The sequence below is a fragment of the Saccopteryx bilineata genome, chromosome 4 (assembly GCF_036850765.1).
Source record: "Saccopteryx bilineata isolate mSacBil1 chromosome 4, mSacBil1_pri_phased_curated, whole genome shotgun sequence".
NCBI lineage: Eukaryota > Metazoa > Chordata > Mammalia > Chiroptera > Emballonuridae > Saccopteryx > Saccopteryx bilineata.
Window position 1 is genome coordinate 56894798 of NC_089493.1, and position 20665 is coordinate 56915462.

Sequence of the window (20665 nt, forward strand, 5' to 3'; positions counted from 1 at the left end):
TGCCCGCCGTTAAATCTGTCTCTGCCTTTGCAGATCTGCAGTGAATCCCTGCCGATCAAGGAGCCCAGTGCTGTGTGTGTGTGTGTGTGTGTGTGTGTGTGCGCGCGCGCGCGCGCGCGCGCGCAAGTGCATGTGGAGGGGGTCCAGTGTGAGGATCTGGGGCGGCTGAGAAGGCATCTAGTACATCGCCTTTTAGCAATGGAGGCACCCAGTAAGCATCCCTCCCCTCTGCCCTCACAAAAATACCCTAATATACCTTGTGATTAGAGACTCGCTCCCACGTTTTTTTCCTGTGGCTCTCAAATGTGTGCTTGGGCCCAGAAGACCCTGCCTTCTCCAGGCGGGACCTGACTAATGCTCCAGGGGCCGGTCTATGCAGTCTAATTGTGGTTGCAGCAGAGTACGTATCTTGAGAGCTGCGATTGGAAACCATCTGCAGTGAAGCCGCCCCTCTGGCCTGGGTCTTCTTCGCTAGAAGAAAAGCCCACTCTCACTAACACACATCTACATTTCCTGTGCAGGCCCTGGAGGCTGGTACGGTGCTGGTGGCTGCTGGGCTAGACCAGGTGGAGGGCACTGTCTTTCTAATGAAGTATTTAAGCATTGCCTGCCCTGCCCTGCCCCTGGGGGCCCGGCAACACACAGGGCAATCTCATTAAGCAGCTGTGGAGGATCTGGAAATGATGGCTACATTTTGAGCACAGGTGCAGCCAGCAAAATCATATTTCCTTGCGGTTGCTGGCCCCTCCAGGTCAGTAAGGCCTGCTCATTACTCCGAAAATAGAGGCACGGAAAGGAGGTAGACTGCCTGCACCCTGGCCCCTCCTGATCCTACTCACAACACACACATTTCTTTTGGTAGGCTCTGGGATTGGGGAGTGGGGGTGGCACCAGCATCAGTGAGTTGGAGTCAGTCGTGTGTCAAATGTAGCAAACACAGCAGAGGGTAAATCTATCTGGTACCCCTGTGTGACAGTGTCTGATTCACATTCCAACTTCTCCAGGAAGCCTTCCTTGATTTTTTTCAGAGAAGATAAATTATTCCTTTCTGGAAATTCATACAGTATGGATAATTCAGAACATAAATGTACCCATGGTGCCTGCCTGGCTCCAAACCCCAGCTCTGTCATTCACTGGATGTGCCTCCAATGATAATTTTTGACTATGTAATATTTTTTCTTTATTTCACAATTATTTATTGAACTCTTACTTTGCACCTGGAACTGAAGTAAAGTCTAGGGACACAGTGGTCATCAAATTGGACAGTTAATGCATTCATGGAGCTTTTATTCTAGCAGGTTGTGATGACAAGAAGCAAATAAATACATAAGACAGTCTCAGATAGAGATGCATGCTATTTGTTGGGAAAACAGCTTGTGTTAGGCTTGCTCACTTGTACTTTGTATGATTAGGGCATGAGCACGTGGCAGCGCCACATGTGTGCAGTCTATGTAAGGCTTGAGTTCTTGCCCTCGGGGCGGATGGCAGATTGCAGATTGCCTGGCTACCACTGCCAGCGGCCATTTTTACTGTTCATTTGCCTGCTGCTGTGAGAAGCAGTTTTCTCCTGCCTGTTTGCTTGTCTGCAGTGGTGAGACTCTATTAAATGGATATGACTCAATGCTTTCTGGCTCTGCAGTTTCTCTACCACCTGCCCGAATCCAATGAGGACCTGCCTGGCCTCAGCCACCGGCATTACACTATTGTTGAGAAAAATTATACAGAACTTAGAAATAGGCAAAAGAGAGTACAATGCATCCTATCAAAGTCATATATGACCTTGTTGAACAGCACCACCCAAAGATTTAATGCTCCAGAGGAAGTACCTGTGTTTGACTTACCTGTGTACTATTTGATTATAGAGCCCAGCTGCTGGAAGTTACATGTTAACTTGTAGATTTCTAGCCAGTAGAAAGGATAATCCCAAAGATCATCGTTTTATTATCCTGTAGGACAGTAACCACATTTGTATCTAAGTTAGAAATCTTATAGTATTTCTTTCCTTTTTAATGCACATAAACACTCAATTCCTCAAATATTCTTGGAATCAGCATTAAGTAATCTTCCTGTTTCCTTCACTGGATCCCTCCCCTCTCCCTGTCTATATTTAGCTCAGTGAGGCCAATTAACACTGGTTCATCTTGCCTGTTTACCTCAAACTGCTACAAGCCTGAAGCCAGTTGTTCTTGCTCCAGATCTTTGTCTCAGCCTGCCTGGAAGACTTTGGGGAGAGATGTCCTCAGGAAAAACATGGAGAGGGAAGGGACAGTGCTGGGCTGACTGGTCAGAAACCAAAGGAAGTTCCCATTTCTCCCAGGGCCCTGCAGTTGGCTGTGGCCACTGGTGTGTTGGACTCAGGGGACTTGGCTGTGGTCCCTGCTTCAGGACCTTTCTGGTAAATCTGAGTGATTCCTTCCAGCTCCAAAACTCTCCAGGATTCCCTGAACAACCCCAATACTGCCCTTTAAATCTCCCCTCTTGCACAGAAGCCCGTCCTCAGGCCAGAGCTACTGAACAGCGCCCTCTAGTGGAACTTGGTGTTCCTGCCGTAACCCCTCTGGGGCTTTTCTGCAGAGACCCAGCCCATTCTAATCCTCGGAGCTCCTACTGTGTGCCAGGCACTGTCAGCTGCTGTTAGGTACTTACAGCCACGTGGGAGCCAGGGCCATGGCTGTCTGTCCACCATTGGGCCTTAGCCCATATTCCATATATATATATATACATTTTAATGAATGAATGAGGGAACAAACAAATACGATAAAGTGGACCTTAATGAAACCAGTGTGGGGACTGTTCTGTGTTGTTCTCAGCCCTCCCATGAATAGAGTTATATATATATATATTTTTTTAATTGAAGTCAACCTACCAGGCACCTGTGTCTGGTGTTAAGTACACAGATTTTGGAGTCAGACTGCTGGGGTTCCATCCCTGGCTCTGCCACTTGACCAACTCTGTGATCTCTGCACGTTACTTATCCCCTCTGTGCCTAAATTTCCTCTTTTGTAAAACAGAAATACCTCAGAGTGTTGTTTTGAGGGTTAAAATAATTAAAATTTGTAAAGTCCTTAAGAGAATGCCTTGCATATACTTTGTGCTATGTCAGTATTTATTAAAGAAATAGGGAAACTTGTTAAAAACTGGAATGGTGTCCAGTAGTGAGCTGGCTCCCTAACGTGGAACCGAGCTGCCTGTACCCAGCGGTCTGGGGAAGGCCTTTGCTCGGAGATAATCAATAATAAGGATGAGCTATTGAGTATTTAACTCTTTGTGTAGTGAGCTTTTTTTCAAAAACTGAAATTAGTTCCAGTTCCAGTTTTACTAACTTAAAATCATGTTTGTTTGATAACCAATTTATGGAAACAAGAAGATCATACATTTGTCTTTTTTTAATGTTGCCTTTACACATTTTTAAAATAAAAATTTTTGTTATAGGGATGGTTAGGCACGAGGATGTATGTATATAAATGTTCATACTACTCAAAGGGTTAATGTTGTTTAGCACTAGGCTAAACAGTTATTTATTATCCTAGTTTGTCTTTACAATAACCCCTGGAGGCAAATATTATTATCACCACTCGACACAGGAAATAGAGGCTTTGTGACAAGCTAAGGGCCCTCAGTGTGGAGTGACAGAGCTGTTGATTCTGAGGTGAGTCACGCTCAGAATCCAGGGAACACCTGGGTGCCTGCTGTGGTCAGGGCATGGGAACCTTGGGGGAAAGGCAGGTGAGGTCTGTGGGCTGACGTGGCCAGGCTCTAGGGCTGGCGGCTGCTCAGGTCGGTGATAAGGAACCCTTTGTGCTGGGCCCCAAGGGCAGGGTAAAGGTGGTGGGGGCAGGAAAGCGGAGGCAGCTTTTGCAACAATCAATAAATTAATCAACCAAACAAATGAACTCACAAAGGCAGAGACATGCTGTATTTGGCAAGGATGGGAAGGGCGGTAAAGGCCCCAGGTGCAAGGCAACGTCTCAGCCGGGTCAACAGCGCTCCAAAGCAGGACCGTGTTCCTGCAGAGAAAATGCTGGAAAATCCCAGGGAGAGGGCAGCAGGTAGAATGGAAGATACAGGTGAGGAGATTTCCTTGGGAAACAGGGACAGACCTGCCACAGCAGTAGCAGGAAAGAGATGAATGCAGAGACAGGCTTATATGCAATGAGGAAAACCGAGAGGGTTTTGGCTTTGTCTCCACAAGAGCGCTGAAATCAAGTTGAGGGAGTGAGTTTGGTGGCTTGGCAAAGGCAGTTTGGAACGAGCCTCAGTGGAGTGTGCTCAGAAAGAGACAAAGGACTCCCAGGAACCATGGAGCCGTGCTGGAAAAAGGGAGGAGAACAGGCCGGGCCAGCTAGCTATTAGTGTGCAGGGGAGACCACTGCCTGGCCACTCACGCGCCCTGCTGCTCAGCCCCCTGGTTTTCCCATGAGAACCCCGAGTTCTGGGGGCTGTGAGAGCTCTCCTATCCACCTAAGAGTAATTCTTTCTCCTGTGCCACCTAGAAACTCAGGGGCCACGAAAGCCACATTTCAAGAGCACATGGAGCCCTCCCACCAGCTGCACAGGGTTGCTTTGGCTTAAATGTTTGTAACTTCATCTTGTGTAGTATTGGTCAAATAAGTTTGTAAATTGATATATATGTTTGCTCGCTTATAGTTTGCATTGGGGGGGGGGGCAAGACAGGCTGTAAGCAGGCAGGGTTGTTATAGCCTGAGGCTTAGTTTTAAGACTAAGCTTTTCCCCACACCCTTGATTATAGCATGATGTGGGTGGTGCCCTCTCATGAGGAATCCCATTATGCCTCAGATAAGTGACTTTGTATCAGAGACTTCCTTGTTTGTATATTGGATTAAAGGTTTTGATTTCTATACTATAAAGTGGGGCAGACCAGGAGCTTGCTCTCTCTCGGTTCCTGCTATTACCATTGCAGGGGCCTCCCTGACCCCTTGCCTTTCATGGGAAAAGCAGGTTTTCTGCTTTTCCCAACCTGCTTTTCCCTTGTCTTCTCTTGTGGCTTGCCTGTCTTGGTGAGACACCAATAAACAGAATGGCCCACCATCCTCCGACTCCGCCATTCCTTTACCGTCTGCCCAAATCCAAGGGAACCTGCATGTGAATGGCCACCATGGTGGCTCCTGGCCTTACATGTAGCCTGTTTCTTCTCCACACAGACCCTCAGGAAAGCATCCATGACTAAAGAGGGGCGTGGCTGCGCGGCCCAGGCTGTCTTCTTGGGTCAGTGTGACATCTTACTTCCAAGCTCTTCTCAGTAATCTCACGGGTCTCTAGGTGGGCATGGATGAGCACTGTGACTTCCCTGTCCCGGTGGGGGACGTGAGTATATCAGCTTTTGCATCTGCTGGAGTCTTCTTGAGCAGCTGTTTTGATTTCAAGGCAAGCGGTGTCTGGTTTTGTGGTTTGTACCTCCTCCTTCTCCTACGCTGCAGGCCACTCCCAGCAGTACCTTTACTGTGGGGTTGCTGGTGGGGACAGGGCAGGGATGGCAAACACCTGAAACGCGCCTCATCACACCCTGGCCTGGCACAGGCGGTAGGCATCAATAGTCTCTCTTGCCCTGTTTCTCAACCCACTGCTCCAGGCAGCATATAAAACAACTGCACCTGGGACCCCAGGTGACTCCTCTGTCATCCCAAAGGCAGCACCTGTACCTCCGCCCCCCCCCCCCCCCACCGTTGTCCGTGAAGCAGGCGAGGTGTAAGGCGACTGAGCTTCTCTCCTACAAACCACCCTCCTAGAGGCCGGTCCTCTCCCAACAGTCATCTGTGCTCTGCCCCACCCACTCCGCTCCTCATGGTCACGAGGAGGTGAGCATCTAATGTGATTGCTGATAGAATGGAAAGAGCAGTGGGTTCTAATCACAGCTGCACCACCACAGCTGACACTCTGAGGCTGCCTTCTCATCTGCAGGGGAGACTAACTATACCCACCTGTGGACCCTTAGCCACAGACGAGTAAGGATCAGAATGGGAGGGAGGTTCTGTAGTTTTAAGACTTTAAAATTGCAACGATCTCTACTAGCCTAAGAAAGTCTTATTTATAATAAACAACAACCCTCCCAAACATTTTAACAGGAGACTTTGGGGGCATACTTTTTAGTCTGAAAGGGATGAGTCTCTAATGGTGGGATTTTTGAACTTGTATAGATATTTGGGGGCAAGCCACGCCCCGTAGCACCCTTCAAACCCTACCTCATGCTGCTACAGACCTTACATTTGCATGGTGCTTAAATGGTCAGTAAAGGGCCTGTCACTTTCTCTCGAGAGCATTCTGATGCTATTTTAGTGGCATCAGAGTAGTTATTCCAGTGAGGCTTTGTGACTTTCCTACCTGGTAGACCCTGCAGATTCTTTTCTTTTTTTCCCCTTTTAATCAAGGGCTCATGATGGAGGGTGGCTCTCCGGGCAGGGGAATACTGTAGCTAAAAGTGCTGTCCAGGCTGACAACACCCATCTCTGCCCCCAGTGCAAGGAGAGTGCAGTCAAGCCCAATGGAGGGTTATTTTTAATCCCAACAGCCCGTCCCTAGGAGGACCTGCCAGAGAATTGTGGGCCTGGAGGTGTCAGAATGCCCTGCTTGCCTCTCCAGAAACCGGAGCTGGTGGCAGTGCATATTTTATACGAGCCAACTTGCTGTGCCCTCTGAGTGCCGCTGGGTCCTGTGAGGATGGGCTGAGAGCTCCACATACCATGACCTTTAAAGCCAGCCTGGGCCTAACCTAAACTGGTGCCCACTGTCCCCAGGGCCACCCATCTCATATGGCCAAATGGCTCTCAACCTCTCTACTTGTTGGGCTTGTCCCCACCCCAGCCCCAAACTGCTGAAAGCCACTTGAGAGTCTCATTTTCTTTACTTTTTTTCCCCTTCTTTATTCTCTGTAATGCAAATAATCCTGCATAGACAAATTAGAAAATTAAGCAAACAAAACCCTATAATCCCCGACTCCTTTCCACTCTCACTCTAGGTGGGTGAGAACTGGCACTTGTTAATATTTGGTGCATATTTTTCCTGACTTTTTTCTATGTATATTTATTTATAAGGTATCTATTTTTTCAAAACACATAATCCCACCCAAGAACTGGCACTGAGGAAACCAGGATGGATGTAAAGCCAGGAAGAATGCTGTTATCTTCCAACGAGGTCTATAAACTTGATGGCAAGGGTCTGTTAGGACACCACAGGGAAGCGTTTAGCACAGTGCCTGGTCCCACAGCAGTGTTCAGTATGGGTGACTTTCCTCTCCACCCTCAGCTTTCCCAGAAGAAATCATTATAACCAGGTCAGGCTTAGTATAAAGGGTTATCTGATTTGGATCCTCCCCACCCCCCGCCCCGGTACACTGGTTAAGAACACAGCGTTGGAGTCAGGAAGCTTGCGTCTAAATCCTTGCTCTGCCTCTAAGTAACTGTGAAGTTGGGCAAATAGTTCAACTTCTTTACATTGAATTTCCTCATTTGTAAAACAGGGATGAAGATAGGATACATGTTACACATCTGCTATGAGAATTCAGTGGGCCAATACAGATATGGAGTAGCTAGCACATAGTAAGTGCTCAATAAACATTAGTTCCAGGAACAAGTTGAGGTTCCTGTATGATTTGGAGCAAGTTAATTAACTTACCTCTTTCTTCATTCAGATAGGTGATCAAGGCAGTTGGGGAATGGGATGGGGAGTAATTTCAGGTGCTTGTGTTAAATTAGGAGATTTAACACACTTCCCTTATGGGGTCACTGGAGCTCATTGACATATTGGAAAGATGTTAAATGCCATGTTGTTTAACTAGGGCCCTCATGCTCACACTACTGCAGTTGTTGAAGGTGGGTCATGAGTACATGGGGGTTCATCATCCTATTCGTGATGTTCGAAAACTCCCATAATATAAAGTTTATATATATGCATATGTATGTATATAATATACGTATAGCCTGAAAAATCCAATAATACTTGACTTTCATACTTTTTCTGCTTTGTTTTAATATACTTTTAAATAATGCTCAAGAATATTTTTTGTTAATCAAGACAATAAAACCATTAAAAAGCATTCCCCTTGAGGTGCACAGGTGTTGACAGACGCCGCGGCTGGTCTAGCGCAGGGTCTTCACTCCGGGCTGACCACTGCACTGATGACGTGCAGAATTCCCAGCTGACAGGCGATGGGGACAAACAGCAGACATGTGGTTCGGCCTGGTGCCAGGCTGCCCCCTCCTGTTGTGTTCCCTCCCAGCTTTGACTTCCAACCCTTCTTCTGGATCACACTTGTCCTATCTATGCAACACTCAGTACTTGGGGTGCCCCCATTAAAGCTCCGAGAACAGAAGAGGTGGGGGTTAGAGCTATCCATCTGAATCAATCACAGAACTTTCTGCCTCAAGGTGAGGGGTCCCTGACCTCGGTCCCCTCCCTCTTCCCAGGCAGCTGCTGCTCACCACCCCTCTCTCTCTGGTTTTGGTGCCTCTCTAGACTTTTGGCAACAGCTCAGATGTTACATCGTTGTTGCTACATAGGACTGTGTTCACCCTACTTTTTTTGGTGATCATCTTTAGATGCTTTGGTTGGTTGTTTTTTTGTTTGTTTTGCTAATACCACCATTATTATTAGGAATAATCACTTCCAATTATGGTGCAATTATTGGGTGCCGAATGCCATGCACACACAAGGCATGGCTGCATCAAATCCCCACAGCAGCCAGTGAGGTAAACACCACTGAAAAATCCCATTTTCCAGATGAGAAACTGAAGCTGATAGAGGTTGAGTGACTCATCCAGGGTCACAGAGCTAATAAATGGAGATTTATTATACATTCCAGGCTGTCTGGTTCCAAAGCTCAGTGCTCTCTGCTCATTAGCTCACACTACACTAATTGGATGGGTACTCTTTTTTCCACCCCAGAAAGAGAAGAGGTGTGTAAAAGAATGGCTAACTTCACTAGTCCTACAGGTTTGCCATTGGTGTGTGTGGAGCATAAACAGAGACTATCTTGATGTGAAAACCCTTGCTGTCCGGGCTCATACCCTCCATAAAGGGCCCTCAAGCGTGTGTGCGGGCTTCTGAAGGTCTGAAGAGGGCCATCCACAGATAGAGGACTCTCAGGTAAGACACTGCCTTTGGCCTCAGCTCAGATACTCATGAGCCCCTTGTCTTGAGCAACCCATTTCTCCTCTGTGGGCCTCAGTTTTCTCACCTGTAAAACAGGGATAACAAGCTCATTCATTCTAATCGCAAGTGGAAAGTGCCCAGCGGAGTGCCTAACCAAGCAGAGAGAAAACAAAGGCGTTCCCACCCACGTTGCCTGGTGTGATCCCACGCAGCAGGGCTGGGAGGCAGAACAGTGTGAGAGGGTGAAGGGGGAGGTCTGGTGCTGGCGCATACGCACACCGTGGTTAGAGGCACGTGCAGAGCCAGCAACGACCCCGCTGGAAACTGAGCGGTCCTTCTTCGAGAGCTTTGGAGTCAGTTTTGAGCTCACCCTAGCTCCCTGGCTCCCCCAGCTCTCGCTGAGGGTGCTGGTCGCCTCACCCTTCACCCTCCTCTCTGCTCCTTTCCCCACCCCAGTCAGCCAGACAGAAGTTCCCTGTTCTTTGCCGGAACGCCGGCCACAGGTGCAGGAGCTGTGCCGCAGGTGGGCCGCAGCGCCAGAGCCGGCGTCTGGTCTGAGAGGTTAGGCCACCCGCGCTGTGAACCACCTGCTCTGAGGAAACCAAGACTTGACACAAATGCATTTCTGACCCCCTCTTCCCACCACGGACACACACACAGATAGGCAGAGACACAGAGACTCACAGAAACACACAAACACACAGACACAGAAAAATGCACAGATACAGAAATTCACACAGACAGGCAGACACATACAGACACGTGGAAACAGACACAGAGACACATATGAAGACACACATACAGCCTGACCATCATCAGCCACACACACACGTGTACACACAGATGCACAGACACAAGCATGGGCTGCCTCCCAACCCTGGGGCCCAGCCTCCGCCCTGCCCTGGGGCTCCTCTCCTGCTGTGCTGCCTCTCTGGTCTCCTAAAGGCAGGTGAGAAAGGGTCATGAGATTCCAGAGACGCTTCCCACTTCTGGTCTCCTTAAGCACTTCCAGTGACATTCAGCTCAGGGCAACCCTCTAGGCACCACCCGGTGGGGGGTGGGGGTGTTGAGCCACAGAGACGGAGGGTTCTGAGGCCCCAAATTGAATTTCTAACCCAGTCTGGACCTTGGGCCTTTCAAAAACTCCCAGGTCATTATCAGAATCAGTGAATTTTCCCACAGAAACTCCGTTTGGTGTGATTTAATCACAGAGTGTTTTTAAAACCTCATCTGGAGGTAATTTGGGATTTAAATAACCAGGATAGAGGATATTTTTACCAGAATGGTTTGGAATAGTTATATCCTGTCAGTTATTGATCAACCATTTCCAAAGGATTTTAAAAAAAAGTAAGACCTGTTTGACTAAATATGTTGGAAAAATTCCCTTCAGGATTTGGTCATTATTTAGCATAACTGATATAAATCGTTCCACGACTTGGGAATGTGTTGCAAGACATGTCACGAATTTTCTGAATCAAATTAGATCATACTTAGGCCCCCGCCACCAGGGCCTCAGAAAATTCAATCCCAGCCACTTTTCAGACTCCCTTCCTTCCCTGGCATGCAAAACTCTGAGGCCTTCAGGAGCCTAGAACCTTGGGGACTGGTATCCAGTCAGCAATGGTCACTGATGGGCTAAACCAAAGTCTAAGCTGCAATGGACCAGTTTAGGTTGCTGCTGCTGCTATTCACTGCATTCTCTTCAAATCAAAGGCCACAGGGCAAATGTTCTGTCCCTGGACTTCTCCCTCCCCCTCTTAGCCACTCCAAGGCCATGCCTCCTCTTGCGAGCCTGGTGGAGGCCCAGCACAATAGGGTCTGGCCAGCCTTTATTGACTTCCCGGGCCCCTTCCCAGACTCTCCTGGCCCTCTCCACCTCTAACAATTAGTGTGAAGTCTCCAGACCCTTGGAAAACCTAAAAACAGCTTCTGATTTGCACCCGGGGCAAGAGAAGCGGAGCCCTGTGAGACACAGGGCCTCTGGAAAAGAAGGGGACTGTACCTCACATTCTTTCCCTGTCAGCCTGCAGGAGAAACAGTCATGGTTAATTTCTTGGTCACAGCAGCTCTGACTTAGTCAATAATTATCCAATTTACCTAGCAATCCATACTCTTTGGGAAATAGATAGAGCAGTGGACCCAAAGCAAAAAACAATAACAAAATCCTTAGACTAAAGGTTCCAAAATTTCTTGGCTTCTAGAATATTCTCTCTAGAATACTCCTATTTGGACAGAGATGGCTTCAAACTCACACAGAGACCATTTAGTGGTATAGTATTTGTTGTTCCTTTCCGTGGAAAAATTGAACCCCATTGGACGCTGAGGCTGAGATAAGAAGTGACACTGAAACTCAGGTAAATGTGGGCTAGTTTCAGCTCATAGCCAGCACCACATGAGGCAGCTGAGCTTATAGTTAAGAGGAATGGCTTTGGAATTGGAGTTCTGGCTCTACTGCTTTTTAGCTGTGTGACTTCAGGCAAGTTACTTCACCTTTCTGAGCCTCAATTTTTTCATTTCTAAAATAGAGATGATAAAGTGCCTCATGGGATTATGTGAAAGTCAAATGACAGCCAAGATGGCAGTGTGAATTCATACTGTGAGAAATACCCTCTACTCCAAATGCATAGCAATGATATGTGATATAGAAAGAGAAAATTAAACCCTGGCTGGTTTGCTCAATGGCAGAGTGTTGGCCTGGCATGTAGAAGTCCCAGATTCGATTCCTGGTCAGTTCGTCTGCTTCTCCATCCTTCCCCTCAACTTTCTTTTTCTCTCTCTCTCTTCCCATCCCACGGCCATGGCTCGAATGGTTGGAACAAAGTTGTCCCAAAGTGCTGAGAATGGCTCCATGGCCTCGCCTCAGGCACTAAAATAGCTCGGTTGCCGAGCAATAGAGCAGCTGCAATGATGGGCAGAGCATTGCTCTATAAGGAGCTTGCCGGGTGGATCCTGGTTGGGGCACATGCGGGAGTCTGTTTCTGCCGCCCTGTCTCTCAGTTAATAAAAAAAGAAAATTAAAGAGAAAATTAAAATGACATGACATGCCTGCATTCAAACAACAATATTAATATCTCTGTGAGCAAGGCTGAGATGTATTCTATATACCTCTTTCCAGATCTCTTATGGGCTGGAACCCCATTTGCCTCTGCTTTTTTGTTATCTCTGTTTCATTCTTCCTGCCCCCTCCTCCACTCCTATTCCTTCAATCATTTCCTAAAATAAACAAGCTTCAGATAAGCTTTTATCTGAGACTCTGCGTTTGCGGGAATCCAGGCAAACACATCTTAGCCTAGGAGAGAAGAAAAAAAGGAGGGGGGAAAAAGCAAAGGGGTGGTAAATAGAAAATAAATATGAAAGAAATGTTAAAATATATTAGCCATTATAATAAAATAGACAAATTACCTATTAAAAGACTACCAACTTAGATAAAACAAATGAACAAAGTTTATGAGACACACTTAAAACAGAACCATAAAGAAAGATCTCGAAAATAAAAAGCAGAAAAAAGATATACAGTACCCATCTAATGCAGACCAAAAAATAAATATATTGTTATAGATTGAATTTTCTCCTCCAGAAAGATTTGTTGAATTCCTAACAGCCAGTACCTCAGAATGTGACCTTATTTGGAAGTAGAGTCATTGCAGATGTAATTAGTTAGGATGAGGTCATACTGGAGTAGCGTGGGCCCTGACTCTAATATGACTCGTTTCCTTATAAGAAAAGGAGGGACCTGCAGACACAGGAAGACAGCCATGTGGTGGTGTTCTTCCAGAAGCCAGGGAATGCCGGGCTGCTAGAAGTTGGAAGAGGCAGGAGGGACCCCCTCCCAGAGGGTGTGGAGGGGGCAGCCCTGCCAACACCTGGGTTTCTGACATTAGCCTGCAGAACTGTGAAAGAAAAAGTGTCTGGGTTCAGGCCACCCAGTTTGTAACTTGTTATGGCAGCCCTAGGAGACTAATACACATGTCTAGCAATATTTACATCAGACCAAATAAAATTTAAGACCAAAGCATTATTAGGAATAAAAAAGGATACTGCATAGTCATAAAAGTAACATCCCATCAAGAATATATAACAATTATGTATTTTTATGCACTTAATAGGGCTAATGATAGAGAAATTGATCAACTCATATCCACAGTAGAATTTTTTTGAGAGAGAGAAGGAGGAGAGAGAAAGAGGGGGAGGGAGAGAGAAGCATCAATTCATTGTTCCATTTCGTTGTGCACCCACTGATTGCTTCTCATACATGCCCTGACCAGGGCTCCCTTGGGGTCGAGCTGGTAACCTCAGGGTGGAGCCGGTGACCCCGAGATTGAGCTGGTGAATTGGTGCTCTGGGACACTCTATGCACTATGCCACCAGCCAGGGCAGAGCAGAATATTTTTTATCAGGATCTGGTAGATCAAGCAGACAAAAGAGAGGGAAGATGTATAAAAGATGAAGAGCTAATTTGAACCTGACCAGGTGTAGGTGCATGGACGCCTGCATCTGAGTAGAAAATACATATCCTTTTCAAGCTCATATTAACCATTTTAGCAAAGCAAGTCTCAACAAATGTTAAATAATTTACAGTATAAAAATCATATTTTCTATACACAATGCAATTACATTAGAAACAAACATACCCTTAAATGTATTGTGGATTAAAGAGAAAGTTAATAAAATTACAAAATAAGGGAGGCTACAAAATTACAAAATATTTAGACTTGAACAACTATGAAAGAACTACAGAATAAAACTTGTGGGATACATTACCTAGAGGTAGATTTGTAACATTAAAATACCTTACTGGCAAAACAAGATGGAAAATAAATGAATTAACATTTTAATGTAAGAAGCTAAGAAAAGAAAATGAATGAGATAATGCATTTAAAGTCCTTCACATAATGCTTGCCACATAATAAATACTCAATAGGAGGAGATACTTAATAAATGGAAATTGTAGGTGGTGTTATTCTACTCATAACCTTTCAATTAAAAGAGCTTTCTTCCCCCAGGATTAAGTAAAAATTTTCTAAATAACTATGGCACACCAAGACAGAGATATCTCTGTGTCTAGAACTTCAGAAATTAATTTTTATATAGTTTTGCATAATCCAAAAATATTCTAGAAAGAGAAATTCTCTGGTCTAGGTTGGTCTCCTCTGCCTCTATAAAAGACAAACATAGTCTTTAGCCATTGAATGGGCTGAGACTGAACCCAGGAGTTCAGCCGTGACAGGACCTATCAGTCGGGAAGCTGCCCTCCGAAAGCCCTTGGGAGCATCCAGGAGATCCATCACCAATCCTCCCCTTGGAAGGAAACAAGGACTTCCTAGAGAGAATCGCCTTTCATAAAGGTACTGTTAATATACCACTTCCCGAGAATTATCCTATTAACTTTCAGAAAAGAATGGCCTTAGACAAGCTCTTAATTATAGAGTCTTCTCTCAATAATTGAGAATCGGAAGGAGCTCACCTGACAAAATTTGTTTTAAAAAGAAGCAAAGAAATTAATAGGAATGTGCTAATTACTCCTGGGGGCAAGTCTTCACAAATTTGAGCAGTGGATATCACTGCAAACAAGCTTTTTATTTATTTATTTTTAAAAAGATTTTATTTATTGATTTTTAGAGAGATGAGAGAGAGAGAGAGAGAGAGAGAGAGAGAGAGAGAGAGAGAAAGGTGGGGAGTGGGAAGCATCAACTCGTAGTAGTTGCTTTTCATATGTGCCTCAACTGGCCAAGCCTGGGGTTTCAAACTGGTGACCTCAGCATTTCAAGCATTTCAGGTTGACAGCCTATCCACTGTGCCACCAACAGGTCAGGCTATTTTTTATTTTATTTTTTTAATTTTCCATTGATTTGAGAGAGAGAGTGAGAGAAATGGAGAGAGAGAAGCACCAATGTGTTATTTCACTTAGTTGCTCCACTTAGTTGTGTACTCACTGACTGTTCTGCGTGTGCCTTGGCTGAGGGAGGCCCGAAGACCTGTGCAAGGTCACAGAGCTAGGAGGCAGTGGGGCGTGGATGTCTAACTCCAAAGACTGTGCCCTTTGCCAGGGCACTACACCCCTGGGGACATCCAGACCCACAGAAATTTCTCACTGTGCGACAGCTGCACTCGAGCTAGAGTTGTAGAGTTGTTTCAGCTGTCAAGTTTCCTCTTAGACCTCTCAGTGCCTGGACTATTTTCTAAATAAAATGTAGCACATAATTGCCTTAAACTTGCAAGTTTTCATCGGTCACCATTTCAAGAACTTAGTTTCACTCTCCAACAAAAATTTAAGTTCCTGGAACCATATGGGACCATAATTTGCACATATGTGGCATGTTTAGTCTTTGTGTACTTAGTTTTCCAGACTTTATTTCCCTTTCGGAATTTAGTATAGGCAATGCTGAGCACACACGCCAGGTGCTGAGCACACCATCTGAGTGGCGGTAGAGGGAGTCCCATAGTGGTAGAGGGAATCCATCCGAAGATCCAGGAGTCTCAGATTCTGGTTTCAGCTCTGCCACCTACAAACCAGTTCTTCCCCCTTCCCTGAACTGTTTCCCATGTGAACTGGAGGATGGGTGCCATGACCACTCTTTAATGCTAGCCAGCCAAGTGCTGGAGCTCTCTCAGGCCGCAGGATTGGTGGGCAAGGCCTGGGAGAATGAGTCTATTATTCAGACTGAATCAGGCCCTCAGGCACCCACTATGAAGCAGTGATGGGTCCCCAGGACACAGAGATGGGAGAGCGAGCTGGCAATAATCCCAGCACATGAGTAGACTTCTGTAGACACCCCTGGTCCATTTGTCCCTTATGTTCCCTAAGCTGGCAACAAGCAGAAATCCTGCACAATTAACAGTCACCCAGCCTCTGACTTTTTAGGACCTTTCTCAATATTTAACAAAAGGGTTTCGCATAGCATCAATGAGAATGTCCAAAAGGTTCCCTGGGAAACCCCTCATTGGCTAGCTCACCAAGGAAGTTAGGAAGCTGGTCTGGGTTCAGACTTCACCATTGTGTTGGGCAGTTTTTTATTCATTTGTTCATTTATTTCACAAACATTTTGTGTGTGTGTGTGTGTGTGTGTGTGTGCCCTTTGTGTCCTAGGCACTGTGCTGAGTAGTGGGGCTTATAGTTTCACTGGTGAGGGAAGTATTAAGTAAATAATCTATCCTGGCCAGATAGCTTGGATGGTTAGAGCACCGTCCTGAAGTGCTGAGGTTGCCAGTTTGGTCCCCGGTCAGGGCACATACAGGAGCAATTCCTCCCTCTTCTTCTATCTCTAAAATAAATAATTAATTTTTAAAAAAACCAGCCCTGGCCGGTTGGCTCAGCGGTAGAGCGTCGGCCTAGCGTGCGGAGGACCCGGGTTCGATTCCCGGCCAGGGCACACAGGAGAAGCGCCCATTTGCTTCTCCACCCCTCCGCCGCCGCTTTCCTCTCTGTCTCTCTCTTCCCCTCCTGCAGCCAAGGCTCCATTGGAGCAAAGATGGCCCGGGCGCTGGGGATGGCTCTGTGGCCTCTGCCTCAGGCGCTAGAGTGGCTCTGGTCGCAACATGGCGACGCCCAGGATGGGCAGAGCATCGCCCCCTGGTGGGCAGAGCGTCGCCCCTGGTGGGCGTGCCGGGTGGATCCCAGTCGGGCGCATGCGGGAGTCTGTCTGACTGTCTCTCCCTGTTTCCAGCTTCAGAAAAATGAAAAAAAAAATAGAGAGAAAAAAAAAACAAAAACCAAATAATCATATAAAACTATAATTAAAAAGAAAAAACACACAGGGTGCTTTCTAGTCCCAGCTGTGGCCCCCGCTGGCTATGAAACTGTGTGAGTAACCTATCCTCTCTGGACCTCAGGGCTTTCTTCGTTTGGTTTGGTTTTTGTTTGTTTTGTTTTTGTGTAAATTGGAGATCTGCTACTTCAAGCAAACAATGGCTAGCAGAGCTCCCTGAAAACTGCAACTATGTAAGTAAATGTAAGGGATCCTTAATATTGACTCTTGTCCTGGAAATTCACTGCATCTGTAAAAGTGAAATTGTCTGCAGGAGAACTTCAGTTGGCATTTAGAAAAATGAGAGTGAAATGGGTTTTCCTTATTTGGATTCTTCACTTTATACGCAATATCCTCAGATTATGTTCAGACACATGAGAGCGATACAGGGGGATTGGGAAACCTGGTCCCAGATGACCCTGAGAAGGAAAAGCCAACAGACGTGTGATGGGAGAAAGGGGCTTATTAAACAACCCTCACCGGCAGGCCTTCTCCCTGCTTTTCCAGATGTGCCTCGGAATGCTTTGCCAGGAATGCTAATGAGAAACAGACTCTCACTCCATCCTTCACCTGCAGATTTCTAAGCAGAGATACTGCTGCCATTTCTGCTAAGAGTCCAAGAGTGCTTTGTTTTTAATTCTCCTCTGTAGGAATCAGGGCTTTGAGAGCGAAAACATTTCAGATTTTCCCTTTCTTTATACCCTAGCCAAAAAGCACGGGGTTGAAATATGAAAGGGAGAAAACCAAGGACATTTGGTGGAGGGTTCAGACTGGAAGCCGTGGTAGTTAATGAGCAAAGCCCTTAACCTGAAAGAAAGCGGAGGGATCTAGTTTGCATTGGAAAATGCTTACTATGTGAATGTCCATGTTTGTGGCCCCCACCCACCCAGCAACTCCAGTGTAGGTCAATGAGTCTATGTGACCAAAGGAAGCCAAGGCAAGGCATTAGCCAGAACAATGTAGATGTGGGCCTGACTGGCAGTGGCGCAGTGGTTAGAGCATCAACCTGGGACGCTGAGGTCCTGGGTTTGAAACCCCGAGGTCGATGGCTTGAGTATGGGCTCTTCCAGCTTGAGTGTGGGGTTGCTGGCTTGAGCATGAGATAATCAACATGATCCTGGGGTCACGGGCTCAAGCCCAGAAATCTCTGGCTTGACCAAGGGGTCACTGGTTCAACTTGAGCCCCCTGGTCAAGGTGCGTTTGAGAAGTAATCAATGAATGACTAAAATGACACAACTATGAGTTGATGCTTCTCCCTTCCTCTCTCTCTCTCTCTCTCTCTCTCTCTCTCTCTCTCTCTTTCTCTCTCTCTATCATGTGTGCACTAAAAAAACGAAAAAAGAGAAAAATGTAGATGTGGGTTTTGTCCTTTTAACCAGAAGAAAAGGTTATAAAAGAGATTTGCCAGTTGACGCAGGTTTCCACCATCTCAGATTGGGAGTTTTTATAACTGCATAGGGTTCTAAGACAAATATTGCCTCTGCTCTTGCCCTGTTGGCCGGAAATCCAGGCCTGCCCCTCTTCTCCATAGACCATTCCTGTCTCCCTGGGGCTTGTTTCTGTCTTGTGTGTTCCGGTCCCCACAGCCGTAGCCTCCTCGGCCTGCCGAGTGAGGATGGGGGCTGTGCAAGGCTCTCCCTCCAAGAAGCCAGCACGGCCCTTGGCTTCCTCTTTCTGGGTTCACATATAACTGTGGAAAGATTGCTTTTTCTGTTTCCCATGTCATCCAAAAACAAAAATGTCCTTATTTTTAAAAAAGCTTCCCTTCTTATGGGTGATTAGAAGAGTGGTTTGCTAATCAGTCCAAGTGGTGGGAAACCCAGTCCCCTCCTTCCATTCGGCTCTGCCGCCGGCGTTCATTCCCTCAGCACCCCCCTTCTTTCTACAAGAGCGAGGTGCCTTCGAACTGAGTTTCATCAACAGCCTAGCTCATGCCAAGACAAACTCTTTATCTGAGAGGAGCTCCTGCAATAGTTCACGTGGTGTGCCATCTGCCAAGTGAATGCTCCAAGGCTAAGACTACCTGGAAAACTGTTTCTCTGATTAAATCACGCACACAGAAAGCTGGAAGCACAACTGGCTTTTTCATGTGTTTGAAAGGAAGGGACCCAAACATTGTATCAAAAGTTAAAATGCTTGCTTTAAAAAAAGAAAGACCAAAAGAAAATATTCCAAAATGTCTCGTGGTTGTGACGGCAGGCAATGGGATGAGAGTGAGCTGTGAGGCCAGGCCACGGGCCTCCACGTGGGAGTTCTGAGCAAATCCCTGCATGGCCACGAGGCCCAGAATTCTCGTCTAAAAATAGGAAGAATGCTTCTTCTCTCTGAGGGTTCTTGCAGATTAAATGAGGTAATGTATCTGAAAGTTTTAATCTGGTTCTAGTCATGCAACAACTTTCCTCAGCCTTATGTTGGCTACTGTTCTGCATTTTCTAGATTTTGTGTGATGCACATTTTACCCTTATGGGAACAAGTAAGTTTAAAATAATGACAACAACAATATGGTCCATGTTATAGGGACATTTCAAATATGGTAACGTTACCCAGATTGGATGGCATGTCTGGAGTGGGAACACTTCGAAAGGCATCCTGAAGCTTTAGTAATCACTGGCAGAAAAAGGCAATCCTTTCGTCCTGCCAATAACTCGAGCGCAGACTCAATGTGCCATGTTAGAGGGGTTTCATTTCTTAGGAACTACACTGCTCCAGGCAGTACTACATTTTAGGGATTCTCTTGCCTCCCACGGTGATGCAGAGAAAGATGCTTTCAAAGATGCCCCAGCAGACCAAATCCCTCTGAGAAATGAGAGTTCCCCCTTATTCTCTGAGAGAGTAACATTTCTCTCCTCCAACGTCTTCATTAGCATCCTTTTGTAACCCATTAAGACCATAACAGCAGCTTTGAGGAGTCCCACCTGTTTTCTATCAAGATTTCAACTGTAAGCCAGCACAAACATGTGTGATAAGTTGATGCTAAAATACCATGACACACTCCTTGGATTTACTACCATTTAATAAATGAAGGAGAAAGCTTTGCCTTTTATAGCTCTGAGCCTCCCAGGTCCAAAGCAGACATAGCAGTTGCCTCCTGCTAAGCATTCATTAGTCATTGCTTACAAATCCAAAGCCCAGGCACCTCCAGCCACTGTTCTATAATGGGAGGAGAACACCTCTCTGTAGGAATGGCAGGTCCTATATTCTCAGCCCTGACTATATCTCAGCATCAACTGGGAGCTTTTTAAAAAATGTCCTGGCTCAGAGATTTAGATTGGGTTGTTTTTGGAAAAAGGGGAACCCGGGTAGCCATATCTTTTTTTTTTTTTAATCAAGTGAGAGGCAGGGAGGTGTAGAGACAGACTTCTGCACACACCCTGACGGGGATCCACCTGGGAACCCCTGTCTGGGGCTGATGTTCTGCCCATCTGGGGCTGCTGCTCTACAAATAACTTGGCAACCAAGTTATTTTAGCACCTGAAGTGGAGTCCATGGAGCCATCCTCGGTGCCCGGAGCCAACTTGCTCATTCGAGCGATAGCTATGGGAGAGGATGAGAGAGAGAGAGAGAGAGAGAGAGAGAGAGAGAGAGAGAGAGAGAAGGGGAGGGGGAAAGGTAGGGAAGCAGATGGCTGCATCTCCTATGTGCCCTGACCGGGAATTGAACCTAGGACTTCCACACACCAGGCCAACGCTCTTCCTCTGAGCCAACCAGCCAGGGCCTGCCATAATCTTTACTAGCTCCCCAAAGGCCTCTTATCTGTAGACAAGATTGAGATCTGCTACAAAACCATTTGGAACATAGACAAGTATAGTGTAGT

The 20665-nt window shown here is 46.4% G+C and overlaps 1 long non-coding RNA gene across 1 annotated transcript in view; it reads left to right on the forward strand.

Annotated features, from left to right (window-relative positions):
* The first annotated feature begins 3930 nt into the window (after positions 1–3930).
* Positions 3931–20665, forward strand: part of LOC136335172 (uncharacterized) — a 39821-nt gene continuing 23086 nt past the window's right edge. The window contains exons 1-2 of the long non-coding RNA XR_010731277.1: positions 3931–4067; positions 5163–5226. This is a non-coding gene — a long non-coding RNA (uncharacterized lncRNA). The remainder of the gene's footprint in view (positions 4068–5162; positions 5227–20665) is intronic.